We start from the raw sequence: 17,659 nt of genomic DNA on the forward strand, positions 1-17,659 counted from the left end.
TTTCTTTGTTATCATTGAAAGCCTTTCAACATATCCTTCGATGCAAATCAACAAGTGAAAGAAACATTCGTGTTGACTCCCTATACCCTACATATGTATGAGAGCGGTGGTTGCTACATTTCAATTCTTGGATGAGGCATTGCTATGTTCCTCCTATAATTAGTTTTATCCGACGTAGAAGGCACTCAAAAATGTCCAAGTAGAGAAGATCCGTGAGACCACGAGTAATTAGTATGAAACTAAAACAAAACAGTCAGATACGCCTTCCTACGTGCTCGTATGTGTATTCTTCAACTTCTATCACATGCGAGTAGACTCGGCGAACGGTGAAGTTATATACCTCTAAAGTAGATTGTATCTAGAACTCGGCCGTTACGTTAGCAAAAAGTGAGAGGAAGTCACTGCCCTGTATGATCTGTGCAGCGCTCCGCTAGTTAGGTCGACCTTAATCTTTAAAGTATGGTTGTCATGATTACAAGTAGATCTGTCACTCTAAAACGATCGCGGAGTTGCCGGAAAGAGTTGCTTGCAGAATGTGAAGATCGAAATGCTTGCAATGCAGGTTTGCGTATGGCGGAAATAACGGCAGCAGCTTACATTATAATGGGATTGGATCTTTGAGAGAGAGAGAGAGAGAGAGAGAGTGAGAGAGAGAGAGAGTGTGTATGTGTGTACCGAGCTGCCATATAATTATGGCGCCCAAGTTGCTTAATTTCTGGCAGCTTATTCTGCTGTTGCATGTTCTGATCCTACCGTACTGCTCCACGTCAGCCTTCTCCCCCGGCTTTCACGACGTGGGACGGGAGCTCACCTATGAGGACAGCTTGGAGCTCCAAGAGTTGCAGCGGGGCCACCTGTCGCAGTTTTACAGCGGCAGGAGCAGCAGCGTCGCCACTGCGAGTACAGCAGCTACATCGTCGTGGGGCGGCGGGATCAACAGTTTATTAGGGCGCTGCGCGGCGGATGAGTTGGAGCTGGACGATGATATTGACATTGATCAGCGCCAGCGTCATGTCAATGCTATGCTGCAGGAGGTAGAGATGGAGGTGGCGCTGCGCCAGCATGAATATCCTACCATTCGTGCAGCTAGCTATGGCCAGCTGCCCCATGGAGGGAAGCTGAACTTTGGCGGCAACTACAGGCTCCAGCTCGCTTATTGGGCGCTGCAAGCATGGAGGCGCTGCATCTTCTCCGACCCTACCAATATTCTCTCCACGTGGGAGGACGCGGACGTCTGCAGCTACGCGGGCGTGTTTTGTGCCCCAGCCCCTGACGATCCTCACATGCTGACCGTGGCCGGCATCGACTTGAACCACGCTGACCTGGCAGGCTTCCTTCCCGAGAAGCTGGGGCTCCTTTCTGACCTGGCACTTATCCACCTCAACTCTAACCGCTTCTGCGGGAAGGTGCCCTTGTCCTTCGCCAACCTCTATCTTCTCTTTGAACTTGACCTCAGTAACAACCGCTTTGTCGGGCGCTTCCCGTCCTGTATCCTCTCCCTGCCCGTCCTCCATTACTTGGACATCCGCTTCAATGAGTTTGAAGGTCCCCTTCCCCCTTCCCTATTCAACCACACGACTCTTGATGCCGTTTTCACGAATAGCAATCGTTTCACGGGCACTATCCCTGCCACCATAAGTTACTCTGTCGCATCGGTTATTGTCCTTGCCAACAACGACCTCGATGGATGCTTGCCATCGATGATTGGCAACGCTGGATCTAACCTCAATGAGATCATCCTACTAAACAACAATCTAACAGGGTGCATCCCTCCCAGTATTGGCATGCTCACTAACCTCACAGTCTTCGACGTCAGCTTTAATCAATTGACAGGTCCTCTCCCAATAACTATTGGTAACATGGCAAGCCTAGAACAACTGAATACAGCACATAACTTGCTCATTGGCCAAATTCCAAGGGAAATATGTTCTTTGCTTGATCTACAAAGCTTCAATGCATCCTTCAATCTCTTTACCGAGGAGTCTCCAAGATGTCTCACTCTCAATTGTCTTGGAATTGCTTTCGGTGATGAGTTCAACTGCATCAACAAAGCCAACTCAACTCAAAGATCTCTAACCGATTGCGCATCTGCTCTCAACCATACAAAAGGATGTGATGAGTTTCATTGTGGCCACCTAGATAACAATTTTATGAGTTATTTCTTGCCCAAAGTTCTTGGTTTCTTTCCCCATTCGCTTTCCCATGTGCTTCCTTGTCTTCTCAATGAAGATGTGCAAAGGACGCCACACCAACATTTCATCATCACCTAGCTCCTCCATTTGCTCCCCTAACTCTACCGACACATACTTAAAAGACCACTTGTTCATCTAAGCATGCCATCACCAAGCTCTCTAATGGTCTCATCAAACTCCTGTTAAAAATTCCCCTCCAATCTATCAACATCCTCCATCACTACAACCACCACTCTTTGCATACCCACCACCTTTCTCACCTAACCTCTCCGTTGCATCCTCATTCTCCTTCAATACATCATAGTCACTACTTTATGTTGTGATTATCCATGATTTATTGAAAAATTGGACATTGTATTACATGCTTGTTTCATAACTCACCATAGTCTACAAATATCACCATTTCATTCATGGTCATATCTCACTTAATGTGATGCTTAAAGAACACTAGCTACCTAGACCCCCCCTAAGCATCTTCCTTCCCCATCCTCTATATAAGGGAGGGCATTGCCTCCCCACCCTCCCTCCTCCTCGGCACTTAGGCCGTCTCCAACCACACACACATGCGCATGCGTGCATGCGTGCGTGTGTGAAAGATAGATTCGAAGCCTGATGAATTGCCATCTTGCTACCACCCAGCCATGAGAGAGAGAGAGAGAGAGAGAGAGAGAGAGAGAGAGAGAGTCAAAGTCTCATGGATTGCCGCCTGCCACCTAATAGCCACCACTAACGCTATGAACTCAATTTTGGGTTGTTGACCGTCAATTGCCACATAATTTGACCCATAGGTAGCTCTCGAGTTGTGGGAGGCCATGACCACTTATTATTGATGTGTTGGCCTCACCTCTCTCAATGTCACCATGAATATTGCCCCTTCGGGTCTCACCAATCCTCCACCTATTGCCTGATGAGTCTGCGAGCACAGTGCTCTAATCAACTCGTGTCAGCCAAAAATCAAATCGATCTTCATCCTCCACTACTAAAATCTTCTTTGATTACCTTAAACCAACTTAATGTTAATTGTGTTGAGTTAACAAGGCCACGAAGGTCATTATAAGAGGCTAAATTTATGAGTCATGTCCCCCAAGGGGGCTCCACCACCCTAGCACGTTCATGGTATCACAAGTGATTTGAGACCTCTAGGTTCCTTCTTGTACTTGAAGAATTGAAATATCTAGCAATTAAGTTAAAGGATCAATAGGGTCATAATGATCTAAAGAAATTTATAATTGTAAGATATCTAGGCTGCATTTCACGTTAGAATTGCGAATGGATCATTTGAGTTGAAACAAGCCTAATGGTCTAGCAATCCTAAGGGAAGTAGTAATTTAGGGTAATCCATGTCCTTAAAGTACTTTGTATTATCCATTGTTTGAAACACAAAACCAACCATAAGTCTATAGGCCCTTTTAGGAAAACCAAAGAAGGCTTGAGGTAGATGTTTAACTCCAAGTAAGCCAAATTGACTTTATAATCACCACCTTATGGGTGTACAAATGAGATGTAAAAGCACCTAGTCAATATAGAGTTAGTCATAGATATCAGGAAGAAACAGGTGTCCAGGAGACCCCTAAGGACACTACAATAAATGATAAGCACTCCAATGCTACTTTCTTAGGGTCTAGGAAAAGACTTTATAGCATTGGTATTAGTATCGAAATATGTTTCAAACGTGCATTAATATATCTGTCCATATGTATCACCAAACATAGCGATGAACATTTCAACAAATATTCTAATCCTATTAAAACTTTTCATTATTTAAACTTTTCCTTTCTCTACGCATTCCAAACATATCCTCAATTTGCAAGCACGTCAAATTCAGCATAAGATCAACTCTCCTCCTTTGATTTTTATACATTTCTTCTTGCTTCTCTTCCACACGAAGAAAGACATGGTTTTGTTTTCTTGCTTCCTATTGTGGGATAAACTTGAGAGTGCCAATGAGTGAGGTCTATGAGGAAGAGAATAAATAAATAATGTAGATTAATTTGACTACAAGGGATGAACAATATATCCACAAAAAAGTTTGATAATTTAAGGAAACAAATCTCAATCTTGATATATATGTTGGAATAAGCATTAAAAATGATAATTAAAATTTTTATAAAATTTGTTGATTTTTTTAAAAATATAATGTTTTTTCTAATGTATATACTAGCATAATTAAAAAAAATATTCAATGCACATACAGATGCTTGTAAAATTTAGGATCAAAATCCAAAAATATGTTGTTTTGTGGTCATTTTTTGATGTCATTTGAATACAGTGAGTGCACTATCTTTTTTATTTCTTTCTCTTGATTTCTTACTTCATTTGGTGAAATGTAACCATTTTGCTCGGGGGGGGGGGGGGGGGGGGGGGGATCACTCATGAATATATGTATATATAATGTGAGTTCAAAATAAGAGGTTTTTAAAACACCAATTTTATACATTTTTTACATACAGAAGGGTGTCATATAAAGGGGTTACTTATAGATTGAATAGAAAAGGGTTGTGTTTTATTCAAGAAAAATTCACAAATTAGGATATTTATAAATAGGCCATGAACACACGTTATATAGAGAATATATATATAGTGAACCCCCCCAGCCATTTTGTCTCTTGTTTGCTTTGTTCTTACTTCATCGAATCATTCCAATCACAATTCTTTTCGTCATAGTTAACAATCTCACTAGAAAGGATATCCTCCATCACTACAACAAAAAGGCTCCATAGACGCGCTTGTAGACCCAATATTTGAATTGTGAAAAAAAAGGTCGGGCGCGTCTATTAACACATCTATTTTCGTGTCTACAAAATCGCATCTAAAAGCGCGCTTATGATCAGAGTTACACGCACACTTAGACGCGCCTATAGACATGTGTATAAACGCGCAACGTAAATATATAATCATATTTATAAAAAAGTGGATATATTCATATTGTGCGTCTATACACGCGTGTATCTACGTATCTAAAATCGCGTTTACTCTGAAAGTTTTTAACGAGAATAGACGCGCATTTATCCTACAATTTAGACGCGCTGATAGACGCGCAAAACAGAGGTATAAAAAAAAAACCACACTCTGACTTCCCCCCCCCCATCAACATCAAATTGTATACTTAAGAAAAACAAAGAAAGATTATTTCGAAGATTGGATACTAAAAACAAAACAATGTATGTAGCACACAAAATTCATATATATAGATGAAACATTTTTACATTATGAGTTCTAGTGCTTGTGACGTCATGATCACAAGCACTAGCTGAAAGTAATACATATCAAAAATGAAACTTACAAGCCAAGGGGAGGCATGCATGCATGGGGCTCCTCTATATCTCCTCAGAAGAGGCATCATCATCGCTACCACCACAGCTGCCTGTGCCGCTGTCGTTGCCGCCACCGCTACTGCTAGTTCCCCCTTCGCTATCCTCAACTGCATCAGGGTTCGCCTACACAAAGGATTAAAGTATTTAAATACCATTACAAATAATAAATTAGATTTATCTATACTTTTCATGTAAAAAATAAAACATACCTCTTCTGGTGGTGGAATCCTCATGGCGTGATTATATTGCTCCTCCGTGATGAGTCCCCCCTCGTACAAATGCTGCCAAGTGGACGCCCGGTTATGACCTCGATGGTAGCCTACCTCTCTAGGAGTAGGCATCCTACCAACGATATGGAACTACAAAACAATTTGAACATACAACGTATTAAAACACACTACATAGTGAAGTGAAACAAATTACAAAATTTAATTTAAAAAAAGAAATCAAATAATACTTACAAACTCAGCCTCCCATGACTCCCTGCCACCCGATCCATAATGCGACGATCCCATGGTTGCCATCTGGATATGTCGCGCCTCTGCATGCTGGCAACTTGTCATTTTCTTCATTGCTCTCTTCTTGGCCTCTTTCCACTCCTCGCGGTGGCAATTGGGTGGTTGGTCATATCCAGGGCGCCCTTGCTCTTGTCTCCGCAATGACTCCTTGGCGCGCGTCATAAGGTGAGACCTCTTGTTATGAAGTGCGTCTCTCACCTTTGACCGTCCCCAATCATCTGAGAATCGTGAATTCTCGGGATTAGGGTATCTTTTATGTACTGCCCGCAGCACCTCTTACCACAAACCATTTTTTTGGTGCTTGAAGGGAATCATGCAATCTTTGTATGTGGCATGCACGACACTCCTCAAGTAGGCTATCACTTCCCTCCCCTCGAAGTCATGCAAAATACCACCAACATCAGTGATAGAGTAGTACATTTGTAGAGGGTCACCTCTCTCATTTTTCGGTGAGGGTGATCGAGAGCCACCACCTAGGCAACCCCCACAAAGCCCTCAACCTCCTTGTCCTCCCGCACCACTCTCCCTCCTCCCTCGACGTGCACTACCCTCTACCTCACTCGATACACGTGCCTCTGCAGATGTACGTGCTTCTGCCGATCCAAGTACCTCAGTTGATCCTTGTGTAGGCAAAGATGTGATAGGTGTCCCAGACATCAGACTGAAAACCTCATCTGCAGTGGGAGGGCGACCAAGATAATTGGTCATCTCCCCCATGAATTGCTCCTTGTTGAATGGGGTGCTCGAGGATCCAGGATTCTACATCTACACAAGAAAAATCATATTACCCTATGTAGATAAAACATATTACATACAGTGTCTATACCTGCGTCTCTGTGTGCGTCTATACATGCGTCTCTGTGGGCGTCTGTCAGCGCGTGTATCCTTGCATGTACATTGCAGAGCACATGCACCCACACACGCGCTCAAAGACGCGCCCCCAGAGAAACGTTTTTCGCATCTATATCTGCGTCTACACTGAGTGTAGACGCGCTATTAGACGCGCTTGGTCGGCTGATTTTAGCAGACGATCGCCATTATTGATTTACAAAATGCAATACATAATGGAATCACAAATCCTAAATACACAGACAGAGCAGAGAGAGGAAGATAGAAAGAAAGAGAGAGAGAGAGAGAGAGAGAGAGAGAGAGAGAGAGAGAGAGAGAGAGTCACCTTGGGTGTTTGGTGTGGCGGGTGGTGGCGCTTCTTCCTTCTCCTTCTTCCTCTCCTTGGTAAGTTACCCTCCCTTGATGCTTGCTTCCTTGCTTGCTGCTTCTTCTTGTTCTCCTCTCTCTTGTTCTCTCTTTCTTCCTCTCCTTGGCTTTCCTTTTTCCATTCTTGTGTGTTTGAAATGAAAGAAGAGGTGAGTCATGAGGAGGTGAGGCATGAAGAGACTAGGTGAGGCATGAAGAGACTGCATGTCGGCTAAACTCAAGCTTCAGAACCACAAAAAATGTAGGAAATGAAAGGCGTAGTTTGAAAAGAAATGATTTAAGTATGATTTGAATTTTGACGTGTGCGTCTATTTTTGCGTGTATAAGCGCATCTATTTGCGCGGATATATAGACGCAAAATTCGCATCTATTTACACGCACATTTACATGCACTTATAGACGCTGCGATAGACGCGCCCGACTTTGCGCGTCTAACATGCGCATCTATGCCTCGTTTCTGTTGTAGTGCATGAGATTTTTGGGCAATCATGTAGCAAGAGTGCTCACTTTGTTACATGCAAACATATGGTGGAATACTTGTGCAAACATATGTTTGTTGCATGCAAACATATGGTGGAATACTTGTGTAATGATTTGAAGTGAATTGGGCCACCAATTGCATTGGCATATTTATAACTCCACACTTGGCCACTAAATCTTGAGTCATTGAATACCTATGGATGATATTCTCTAGATAGTTGTCCAACACCCCACATGCTTGTATGAAGATCCAATTCCCCTTACTATTTGAGGGTAAATACAATCTTATATTTGTTACGAGGATCCTTGATTTGAACTAAAATATGTGTTGCAACCACCTTGATTTGTGGAACCTTTAACGCTCCCATTTTTTCTTGCATAAATGGTAAGAAAAACCTACCACAATAATTTCTCAATCAACAATAAAAAAGAAACAAAATATACCTAATTTTCTTACCTTCATCACACCCAAAAAAAGTGAGTGGCTTATTTTCCCCTATGAAAACAAAAGCTAGCAAGATCCAAGCTTGAAAATGTAATAGGAAGAAAGCAAGAAAGTTTATTAGTGCAATCCAAGAGTAAAAGAACATTAAAAAAAATACAAATAATTATGTGCATGAAGATTCCTATATCCATTGTACAGGAGTTTAAGAAGAAAGGGTTGTGGATAACCATGTCATAGAAGCTCACAAAAGTATCAAGGTCAAACTATTGAATGGCGAATCCACATACATGGGTACTAAGATTGTATTGTTGACAAGGTCTTGCAAAGTAATATGCAGTTCCTCCTTGGTCAAGATCTTGTCATATAAAGGATGGTACCATAAGTTGGATGGGACATCTAGATTTTGAGTCAAAATGATGGAATGGAGAGAGGTGTGGATATGATGGAAGGTAGGATCTGGAGTATTGGTGGTACATTGCTATTTAGATGTGATCATTAAGTGACTCCCAATATAAAAAAGCTCAAGTCTATGACCTTACTACCCATGTAAATAGGGCTAGAAGTTTTGACTTTTCTCATTCAAAGCCACAAGCTCTAATTGGCATCACATTTCATGATAGAAGCAGGGGATGAAATAAATCGAGCATGATGCAATTACTTTTGTGAGAACTCTTTGAAAATTTAGCCTAGATGAGGATGCTTTTATGAAAGATGTGCTCATGCTCTTTCCACGTGGAGTACCATTTTGAAGCGATTTGAACCATATAATCATTGACACATCAAAAAGTCACAAGTCGATCATTGCAAACAACATGGAAATTTTATTAAATGTGGAATTGAGTTGTGCAAACATTCAGTTTCAAGAAGCTGAGGGGTCTGCCTACTCAATTCAATTGCCATGTTGCTAAAAGAGTGCCAAATGAATAGTGGTGGCAGACTAGAAGGGGGATTAGGAGAATTTTGACTAATTTATAAATGATGCTAAATGAGTTTCCTAGGAGCGTGTTTAAGCTTAGCCTATTGAGCCTAGTCTAACTTGGTTGGTTGAGGGGTAGTAGGGGGTGCAATAGTTTACAAATCTAGGGTACTAGAGGTGGACATGGAAGAAGAGTGAATAGATTAAGAAGGCTGAGAACCCACAAAGGATACAAAAATTTCAAATTAGTCAAAGTTAATCGTCTCAAAAATATAGCATTATGCTTTATACGGATTTGATCTCGAAGGAGAGCAGACTACTTTATAGAGGCACTATCTTGAGGTTGTAAGAAGGTTTAGGCTTAGACTATCTTGGTTGGAATATCTTGGATCTCCTTTAGGCAAAGCTTTACGAAATAGGATCAATTAGGATCGAGATCGTTTGGAAACCCAAATATAGCAACTACCTTGATAGTGGCCTTGTGCCTTCAGAATACTATAAGAGACCTATCAGAAAGATATTTTGGTTGAAGTGGAGGCTTTTGGAACTTGATTGGGCTTCTATGTGATGGTTGGGAAATTGTAAGAGGTTGTGATGGGGCTTATGACAAGACTTGAGGATGCCATTGAAAGTGAGAAGGTTTCATAGAAGAAGTACATTTCTTAGACTAACACACTATAAGTTTCTTTTGGTTCTAGTCATGGAGTAGTTGAGAAAGTAAAGTTTCATCTTGGAGGGGTGTGGTAAATGGGGAAGGGATGAAAATAGGAGTCTATGTGTGCCCTCTAGAGAGATCCTATTTACCAAAAGTGCAAGGTGTGGAAGCTCTAAGTGGATGTGTTTATCGATGTAGTTGACATTGCATGGAACCTAATACATAAAATTAGTTCTTTCCCCACATCCTCGTGATGGGTAACAAGATAAAAGAGAAGTGGAACATTCTTAGTCTCAATACTAAGCAGTAGCTTACCTTTTACCAAGAATTGCAGCCTTTATCAATGAAAGCATCAACACTAACTTGTTTGTCAACAAGTTAGCCAAACTACAAGGTGAGCAGGAGGAAAAACATACCCATTCTTGGAGTCCAAAGAGTGAGTGAAAGGAAGCCTACATCAAAATAAGCAGAATTTAATGAAGGGCTTGGTTGAGAAAATTGATGGGATTCATCATGCTATTTAAATTCATCATAACATGTATGTTCTACCACACTGATTGAGCTAACATGAACATCAAGCTAGTGTATGGGGGATTCATGTAAGTAGTGCCCTACAATGTAGTATTTATTGATGTGACTACCATTGAAATTTTGAATTTTTTCTTGCTCTTAGTTTCCATTTGTGCCCCCTTTGTATAGTGTAAGAGCACTAGATCACCTTTACCAAAGGATCGTCGGGCCTTTTCAAAAAGGAGGGCATGTGTTTTCAAGAGGCAAGACCTAGTAAGACATTCCAATTCTACAAGCGAACCGATCCAAGATCTAGTAAGATATTCCAATTCTAAATCTAATCAATCCATGGGGGGGTTCACTATCTGTAAATCATTTATATCATGTGTATTCAAGGCCTATTTAAAAATACCCTTATCTACAAAAAAAAAACATGCCCCTTTTCTTTTTAATCTATGAATAATTCCTTTAATATGGCAATATTCTATATACATAAAATGTGTAAAAATGATATTTTAAAAATATGTTCTTTTGAGCCCATGTAATATTCCCCCTCCCCCTTGTCTTCCTAGCAAATTTATAAGTGAACCAAAATGGTGTTTATCCCAATTGTCTCGTAGACTATTTTGTAGGCCATAGTAGCGAGAGAACTTTGTTGATATGGCAAGCTCAATATGTGTGAACATTGATGATGAACCACCAGCTAGTTAGATAGGTGTACACCTACCTACATCTAGCATAGTTATAGTACCTGTCAATTAGTATAATTAGTTATGTATTGTTTGACTTAATAGGCCGCTTTTCTATATATTATATCTTATCTATACTTTGTGTACATTATATTCTTAGAGGAAGAAAGAAAAACTAGTAAGGGAACATTTTGGTCTCCATCTTTCTTGTGTTCTTGAGTGAGCTATCTCTTATGTGTATTATGTTTGTTCAGCACAATAACTCAAACAAGTCCCTCCACTAAACGATTCTTGACATGGTCCACAGTGGTGCTACTAAGAGAGACTAGTTTTGAAGGTTGAGATAAAGGAGAAGGAGCAAAGACTTAGGCAAGAAAGCAATAATTAAGAAGCTCTTTCATTCTCTCTCTCTTTCCCTTGGATAATGCTTTTGGAGGCACAAGAAAAATCTCAAATTGCTGTGAGATTTGATAAGCAAAAAAAAGTATATATTTTTTGCAATTTAGTCCTTTAGGGCTACCGCTATGTTTTTGGCCATCTGAGGACATTTTAGGCCCCATTTTAGCTCTATAGGATTACTATCATCAATTTCAAGGCATACTATAATTTCAGCTGTGTCAGCAATTCTCTAAGGTATTTGTCAAGAAGCAAACACAAGGTTTATTTACAAATAGGTTGCAGATTATGTGTATTACTGAGCAATCAATAAAAAATGTTGCCCAATTTATTGTTGTGAACATTGTGTTAAGGGTTGCAAAAAACTTGCTTGTTGTTTAGTACTCAGCCTTGTCATAATGGCTAAGAACTGTGAAAATCCTATCATTGAGAAGCTAGATAATAATAACTACCCATAATCAAAGTTTTGTGTGACAAACTTTCATATTGGAAAAGGCCTCTTTGAGTTTGTTTAGGTGAAGAAAAGGAACCATAGCCGAGTAATATTGCAACTGTAGAAGAACTAAAGCCATGGAAAGAATGGAATGAAAAAGACAAAAAGGTAATGTATTGGCTATATATATTCATTGATAACACTATGCTAGCGTATATTCAAAATGCAAAAAGTTCACAGGTAGCTTGGACAACCTTTAAAAATATATTCTCAGTAAATACAAATGCACGAAAGATTCAACTCAGGCAAGAGTTGAAAAAAGAGAATATATCTGTAAATGAGTATGCTTTGAAGGTAGGATTATTGTGGATGCCTTAGGAACTATTGATGCAATGCCTCAGAATGATATGTTGATCTCATCTACTTTAGGTGGCCCTAATAATGAGAAGGCCTAGAAATCTTTTACTACTTCTGTGTATGTAAGAAAGCCGTTTTAAGATTTTGACGAATTGGTCTCTCTCATGATCATTAAAGAGATCAATATGCAGAGTGAATCATCTAAAAGCACCGGTGAATAGGTCCAAGAATTTTACTCAAGTTCAGGAAGGGAACATAGCAGATCCTCTTCAAGAGGTCATGGTATGGGTCATACTGGCGGTAACGAACAAAACATGTTAAATAAAAAATTTAATGACATACAAATTTTTGGAGGCCATGGTAATTCTAGAAACAAGGAAAGATCCAAAGAAAGAGGTGGATGGCAGAACAAAGGTTCTAATAATTTTGGTATCGCCTATCGTTATTGTGGAAGAATAGGTCATATTGCAGCCCATTGTTTTGATCAAAAGGATGACATTTGTAGTGGCAACATTAATGGAAATTGTGCATTGTCTTCAAGATAAAATGAAGATAAAAAGGAATGTTTGTTTATCATGCGACATATAACAAATGCTATTATAGGAAAGGGGACATGTGATAATGTATGATATATTGATATGGGTACATCTGATCATATGACTAACCTGCTGAATGGTTTTGAGAGATGCAAGATTTACAAAGTCTAGGTTATATAGAGATATGTGATTATTCATATCATTCGATTTCACATCTTGGAAGAGTTCCATTGTCATTGCATGATGGTCAAATAAAGTGTTTGTCAAATATTTTACATGTGCCATGCATCACAAAGAATTTAGTATATGTTGGTCAAATGATAGAGCAAGAGCTGTATATTACAAAGGGCTATTTTGTTGAAGACTTTAACAATAAGTACAAGTTGATTGAAAAAGGAAGCAAGTTAGCCACATGATTACTTTGGATGCACAAATCCCTGCTATAAATATTGTTATATATGCTAAAGTGAAGATGCGGTGGTAGACATTGAATTGGCATAAAAGTATTGGACATGCAAATGTGCAAAGGTTGAAATGAATGTTGTCCAAAGGGTCGGTTTGCCTACATTCAAGGTTGCAAAAGTACATAAAGTCTCTAAAGCATGTCAATTTGTGAAGTGGGTAAGCCAACCATTTTTTCATAATAGAGATGTAAGCAAGAATATACATGATATTGTGCACACAGATGTTTGGGGACCAACCCGAAATCTATCTCTTGGTGGCAATAAGTATTTTGTTACATTCATTGACAATTGATCTAGAAAACTCTAGGTATATTTCATGAAGGAAAAAAGTAAAGTGCTTGATCACTTCAAAACTTTCAAACACCATATTAGAGATTTTGGGAATTTCCCAAGTCCCACTTTGAATGAATGTCTTACTTTTGTGAATGAAAGAGAGCACTATGTTTACGTTTATCTTTAAAGGGCACTTTGTATGTTACAAATATGAGATCACACATCTTGAGAGCTTAAATGATGAATGTAAGCTATGTGGCTGTTACGAGATTTGGATTTCACCTCTATCTTTTCTATCATACTAACAAAATATGATGTTCTATGGTGGTGGAAACATCAAGGAGGCTTAACTAGTATATACCTAGGAAATTTCCAAGTTTAATGTAATAATATAAAGGTTTGATGGAGTGGAGAGAGAATTTAGAATACAAGAGCCTTAAACATTGTATGAAAGTATGTTATCATGGCCAAAATTTATAATGTTAGGGATTTGAAGATATTATAATACGAGTTTTTCCTTTTAGATATAGCATCATTTAAAGTGACATGTATACGTTTCATGAACTAGGACCTTAAAAGAGTCACCACTAACTAGGTGTGGTTTAATAACTTGATCTAATACCATATCGTAATAAGTTTGGATAACCTATGATGTGATGGTTCTTCTTTTGTGTAAACCAATAGACACAAGTATGTCAAATAATTGCTCACCCCATTTACATTTTTTGTATGTATATGCATGATATATAAATATTTTTTATTCCGAATTTCTATCTATCTTGAAAATATATGGACAAGATGGATATTGACTTTGGCCAAAATTAACTAGCTTCACACTTTGACTAGCTAAATGAATTTTTATATCATAAAATAAAGATTTATATACCAAGCTAGAAGTTTATGATTTTTTTAAGACTAAAGATTTAACCTTTGACCAATGGTTTGTGTTTCAAAAGAAATAGACATAAATTTTATTATCAATCGAGACTTATTTGTTATCTAAGACATAAAGTACAAAATTGGACTTAAACCACTTGATAATAAATTTCAACACAATTAACTAATGTTATTGAAAGAATAAAAAACATTAAGTAGATTCTCTCATTGATATTGGTGGCATTTAAAAATACCAAGGTAACTACACAAAACACTTTAAATTTTTAACAATTATATATTTTATAGCCATGCAAAAGCCCTTAATGTAAGGGATATATTTACTATGGAAGTCAAAATTAATCCATATAGAGTCACTGTCTTGTTGCATCATGTATATTGGAAAAATACAACTTTTATAGATAGCTGCACTACCATTTATGAAATGTTTGTGATATCCTAACTCATGAGCAAGTTGCATTGCTTTCATATCTTTCAAAGTAGAGACTAAAGGAGTCTGCTTCAACATGGATAATTGTGAGTTGTTCAATGTAAGTGATAGACGATGTGATGCATTTATTGAGTATGCTTGTATAGTAGATGGTTATAAAGTACAAAATAGGATTAAAACCACTTTATAAAAAAATTCAACACAATTAACTAATGTTATTGAAAGAATAAAAAACATCAAGTAGATTCTCTCATTGATATTGATGGTGTTTAGAAACACAAAGGTAAGTACATAAAACACTTCAAATTTCTAACAAGCATATATTTCATAGCCATACAAAATCCTTTAATGTAAGGGATATATTTATTATGAAAGTCAAAATTAGTCCATATAGAGTCAGTGTCTTCTTGTTACATCATGTATATTGAAAAAATACAAATTTTGTAGATTTTGTATAAAACATTTAGCTACACTACCATTTATGAAATGTTTGTAATATCCTAACTCATGAGCAAGTTGCATTGCTTCCATATCTTTCAAAGTAGAGACTAAAGGAGTTTACTTCAACATGGATAATTGTGAGTTGTTCAATGTAAGTGATAGATGATACGAGGCATTTGTTGAGTATGATTGTATACACTACAAGGGAATGGGGCAATAGCGACGCCGATTAGCGACGGCGGATATCGGCGTCGCCATAGGCGTCGCAATTGGCGTCGCTATATGCGACGCATATAGCGACGCCAATAGTGACACCACAAGGAAAAAAAGTGCGGCCGAAACCAGAGCACTGTTTTCATTTTCTTTTCGTCGCCTTTTGAGAGCGAGAGCGAGGGAGAGAGCCAAGGCTTTGTGAGAGAAGAGGAGGAAGAGACTTGCTGCCGCCGCCGCCACCGCCACCGTCGTTGTTCGCGAAGGAGAGGAGAAGCCCTCGTTGCAAAGAGAAGCCGCCCACGCTCGCCATATCTCATTGGTGAGTCTCCCTCTCTCTTTCTTTTAGTTGTTGAAGGTTTAAATCGTTCTCTTTTGTTTGTTTAGGAGAGGAAATGAAAGAGAAGGAGAGGGAGAGGGAGAGAGAGGGAGTGAAAAAGAGGGAGAGGGAGAGGGAGAGGGAGAGGGAGAGAAAGAGAGGGAGAGTGCATTCTCTCTCTCTCTCTCCCTTTTGCTTGTTTAATGTTTAAATTACTTTCTTTTTTGCTTGTTTAGGAGAGGAAACGAGAGAGTAAGAGAGAAAGAGAGGGAGAGGGAGAGGGAGAGGGAAAGAAAGAGAAAGAGAAATAGAGGGAGAGGGAGAGGGAGGGGGAGGAAATAGGAGAGGGAGAGAAAGAGAAAGAGAGGGAGAAGGAGGGAGAGTGCATTCTCTCTCTCCCTCCCTCTCCCTTTTGCTTGCTTAATGTTTGAATCACTTTATTTTTTTCTTGTTTGGGAGAGGAAATGAGAGACAAAGAGAGTGAGAGGGAGAGGAAGGGGAAGGAAATGAGAGAGGGATAGAAAGAGAAAGAGAGGGAGAGTGCATTGTATCTCTCCCTCTCCCTTTTGCTTGGAGGATGTTTAAATCACTTTATTTTTTGCTTGTTTAGGAAATGAGAGAGAAAGAGAGATAGAGAGGGAGAGGGAGAAAAAGAGAAAGAGAGAGAGAGGGAGAGAGAGAGGGAGAGGGAGGGGGAGGGGAAGGAAATGAGAGAGGGAGAGAAAGAGGGAGGGGGAGGGAGAGGGAGCGAGGAAGAGGGAGAGGGAGAAAGAGGGAGGGAGAGGGAGAGGGAGAGGGAGGGGGAGGGAGGAAATGAGAGAGGGAGAGAAAGAGAACGAGAGGGAGAGGGTGAGGGTGAGAGAAAGAGACGAAGAGAGGGAGAGGGAAGGGAAGGAAATTTAAGATAATATACGTATTGATAATGGTATGCAATGTGCTTTGCATACGGCCACGTACTTCATCAAAATGAACCCAAAATTATTGTTATAGAAGAAGAAACCCTTAAATTGAGTATAGGATAATTTCTCTCAAGTCTTATGACTATGAGTAGAATTGATTGAAATAAATTTTATTACTATAGTTATAAAATTTCATAGATGGCGCGCATTAATTTTAAAATGGATTACTTATACTCAAAGCCGAGATATAACAAAAAATTATCTACCGGGACAAACAAATCGTTGAGCATGATACAAGGCCGAGATATAACATCGGAAAATCTCTCGACTACTATATACAATGCAAGGTTTATGGTCAACTTGCAACTTGACGTACATCTCCATAAAGCTATCCATTTAAGCCTCATTTGCTGTAATGTAGATAAGATGGCAAACGAAGAAGGTCCTATTGTTCAAGACCGCGAGTTGTATCTTAATCAGCGTGTCCCATGTCCTTGCTCTCAATGTAAGTTGGCAATTAGACGAAAACGCCGATTGTCTATAGAACACGTACGACGATTTGGCGAGTTTCAATCTGAGATCATTGATCAGGCGATTGCAGATTTTCAGCAAACAGTAATTTGAAGTTAGCATTTTTCATGCATTGTACTCTCAAGCTAATTGAAAACCATACACAATAAGATTGGGTCTTGTTGGCAAATTTTGTATCTAGGGGGGTGATGTCTCGACCCAAGGGGGAGTGCACCCTTTGCGGCCAATTAGAAGAGTTCGTGGACGTGCGATAGATGGATTGCAGGAGCCAATCGACCACTCGCAAGGCCCATCTATACCGTCAATGCCAGAGGAGACATACAACCTTCCCGACTTGCCTACAATCTTGGAGCCTGAGATGGAGGCAATGATCGATGCATTAATTCCCATGGATGTTGAGACATCTGACCCGCTTAGAGAGGAAGCATCCATACCATTATATGATGGGTGCCGAGTATCTCGGTTGAAGACATTGCTTTCACTCTTAAGTGTGCAAGCAAAATACGGTTGGAGCGATACGAGTGTGATTGAGTTATTCAGGT

The 17,659-nt window shown here is 39.5% G+C and overlaps 1 pseudogene; it reads left to right on the forward strand.

Annotated features, from left to right (window-relative positions):
* Nucleotides 1-628: 628 nt before the first annotated feature.
* Nucleotides 629-2,605, forward strand: LOC148038079 (leucine-rich repeat extensin-like protein 2 pseudogene; annotated as a pseudogene).
* The last annotated feature ends 15,054 nt before the right edge of the window (nucleotides 2,606-17,659 follow it).

This window comes from Lygodium microphyllum, chromosome 3 (genome assembly GCF_053477565.2).
Source record: "Lygodium microphyllum isolate KBCC chromosome 3, Lygodium_microphyllum_v1.1.10, whole genome shotgun sequence".
In the NCBI taxonomy this organism is placed as follows: Eukaryota; Viridiplantae; Streptophyta; class Polypodiopsida; order Schizaeales; family Lygodiaceae; genus Lygodium; species Lygodium microphyllum.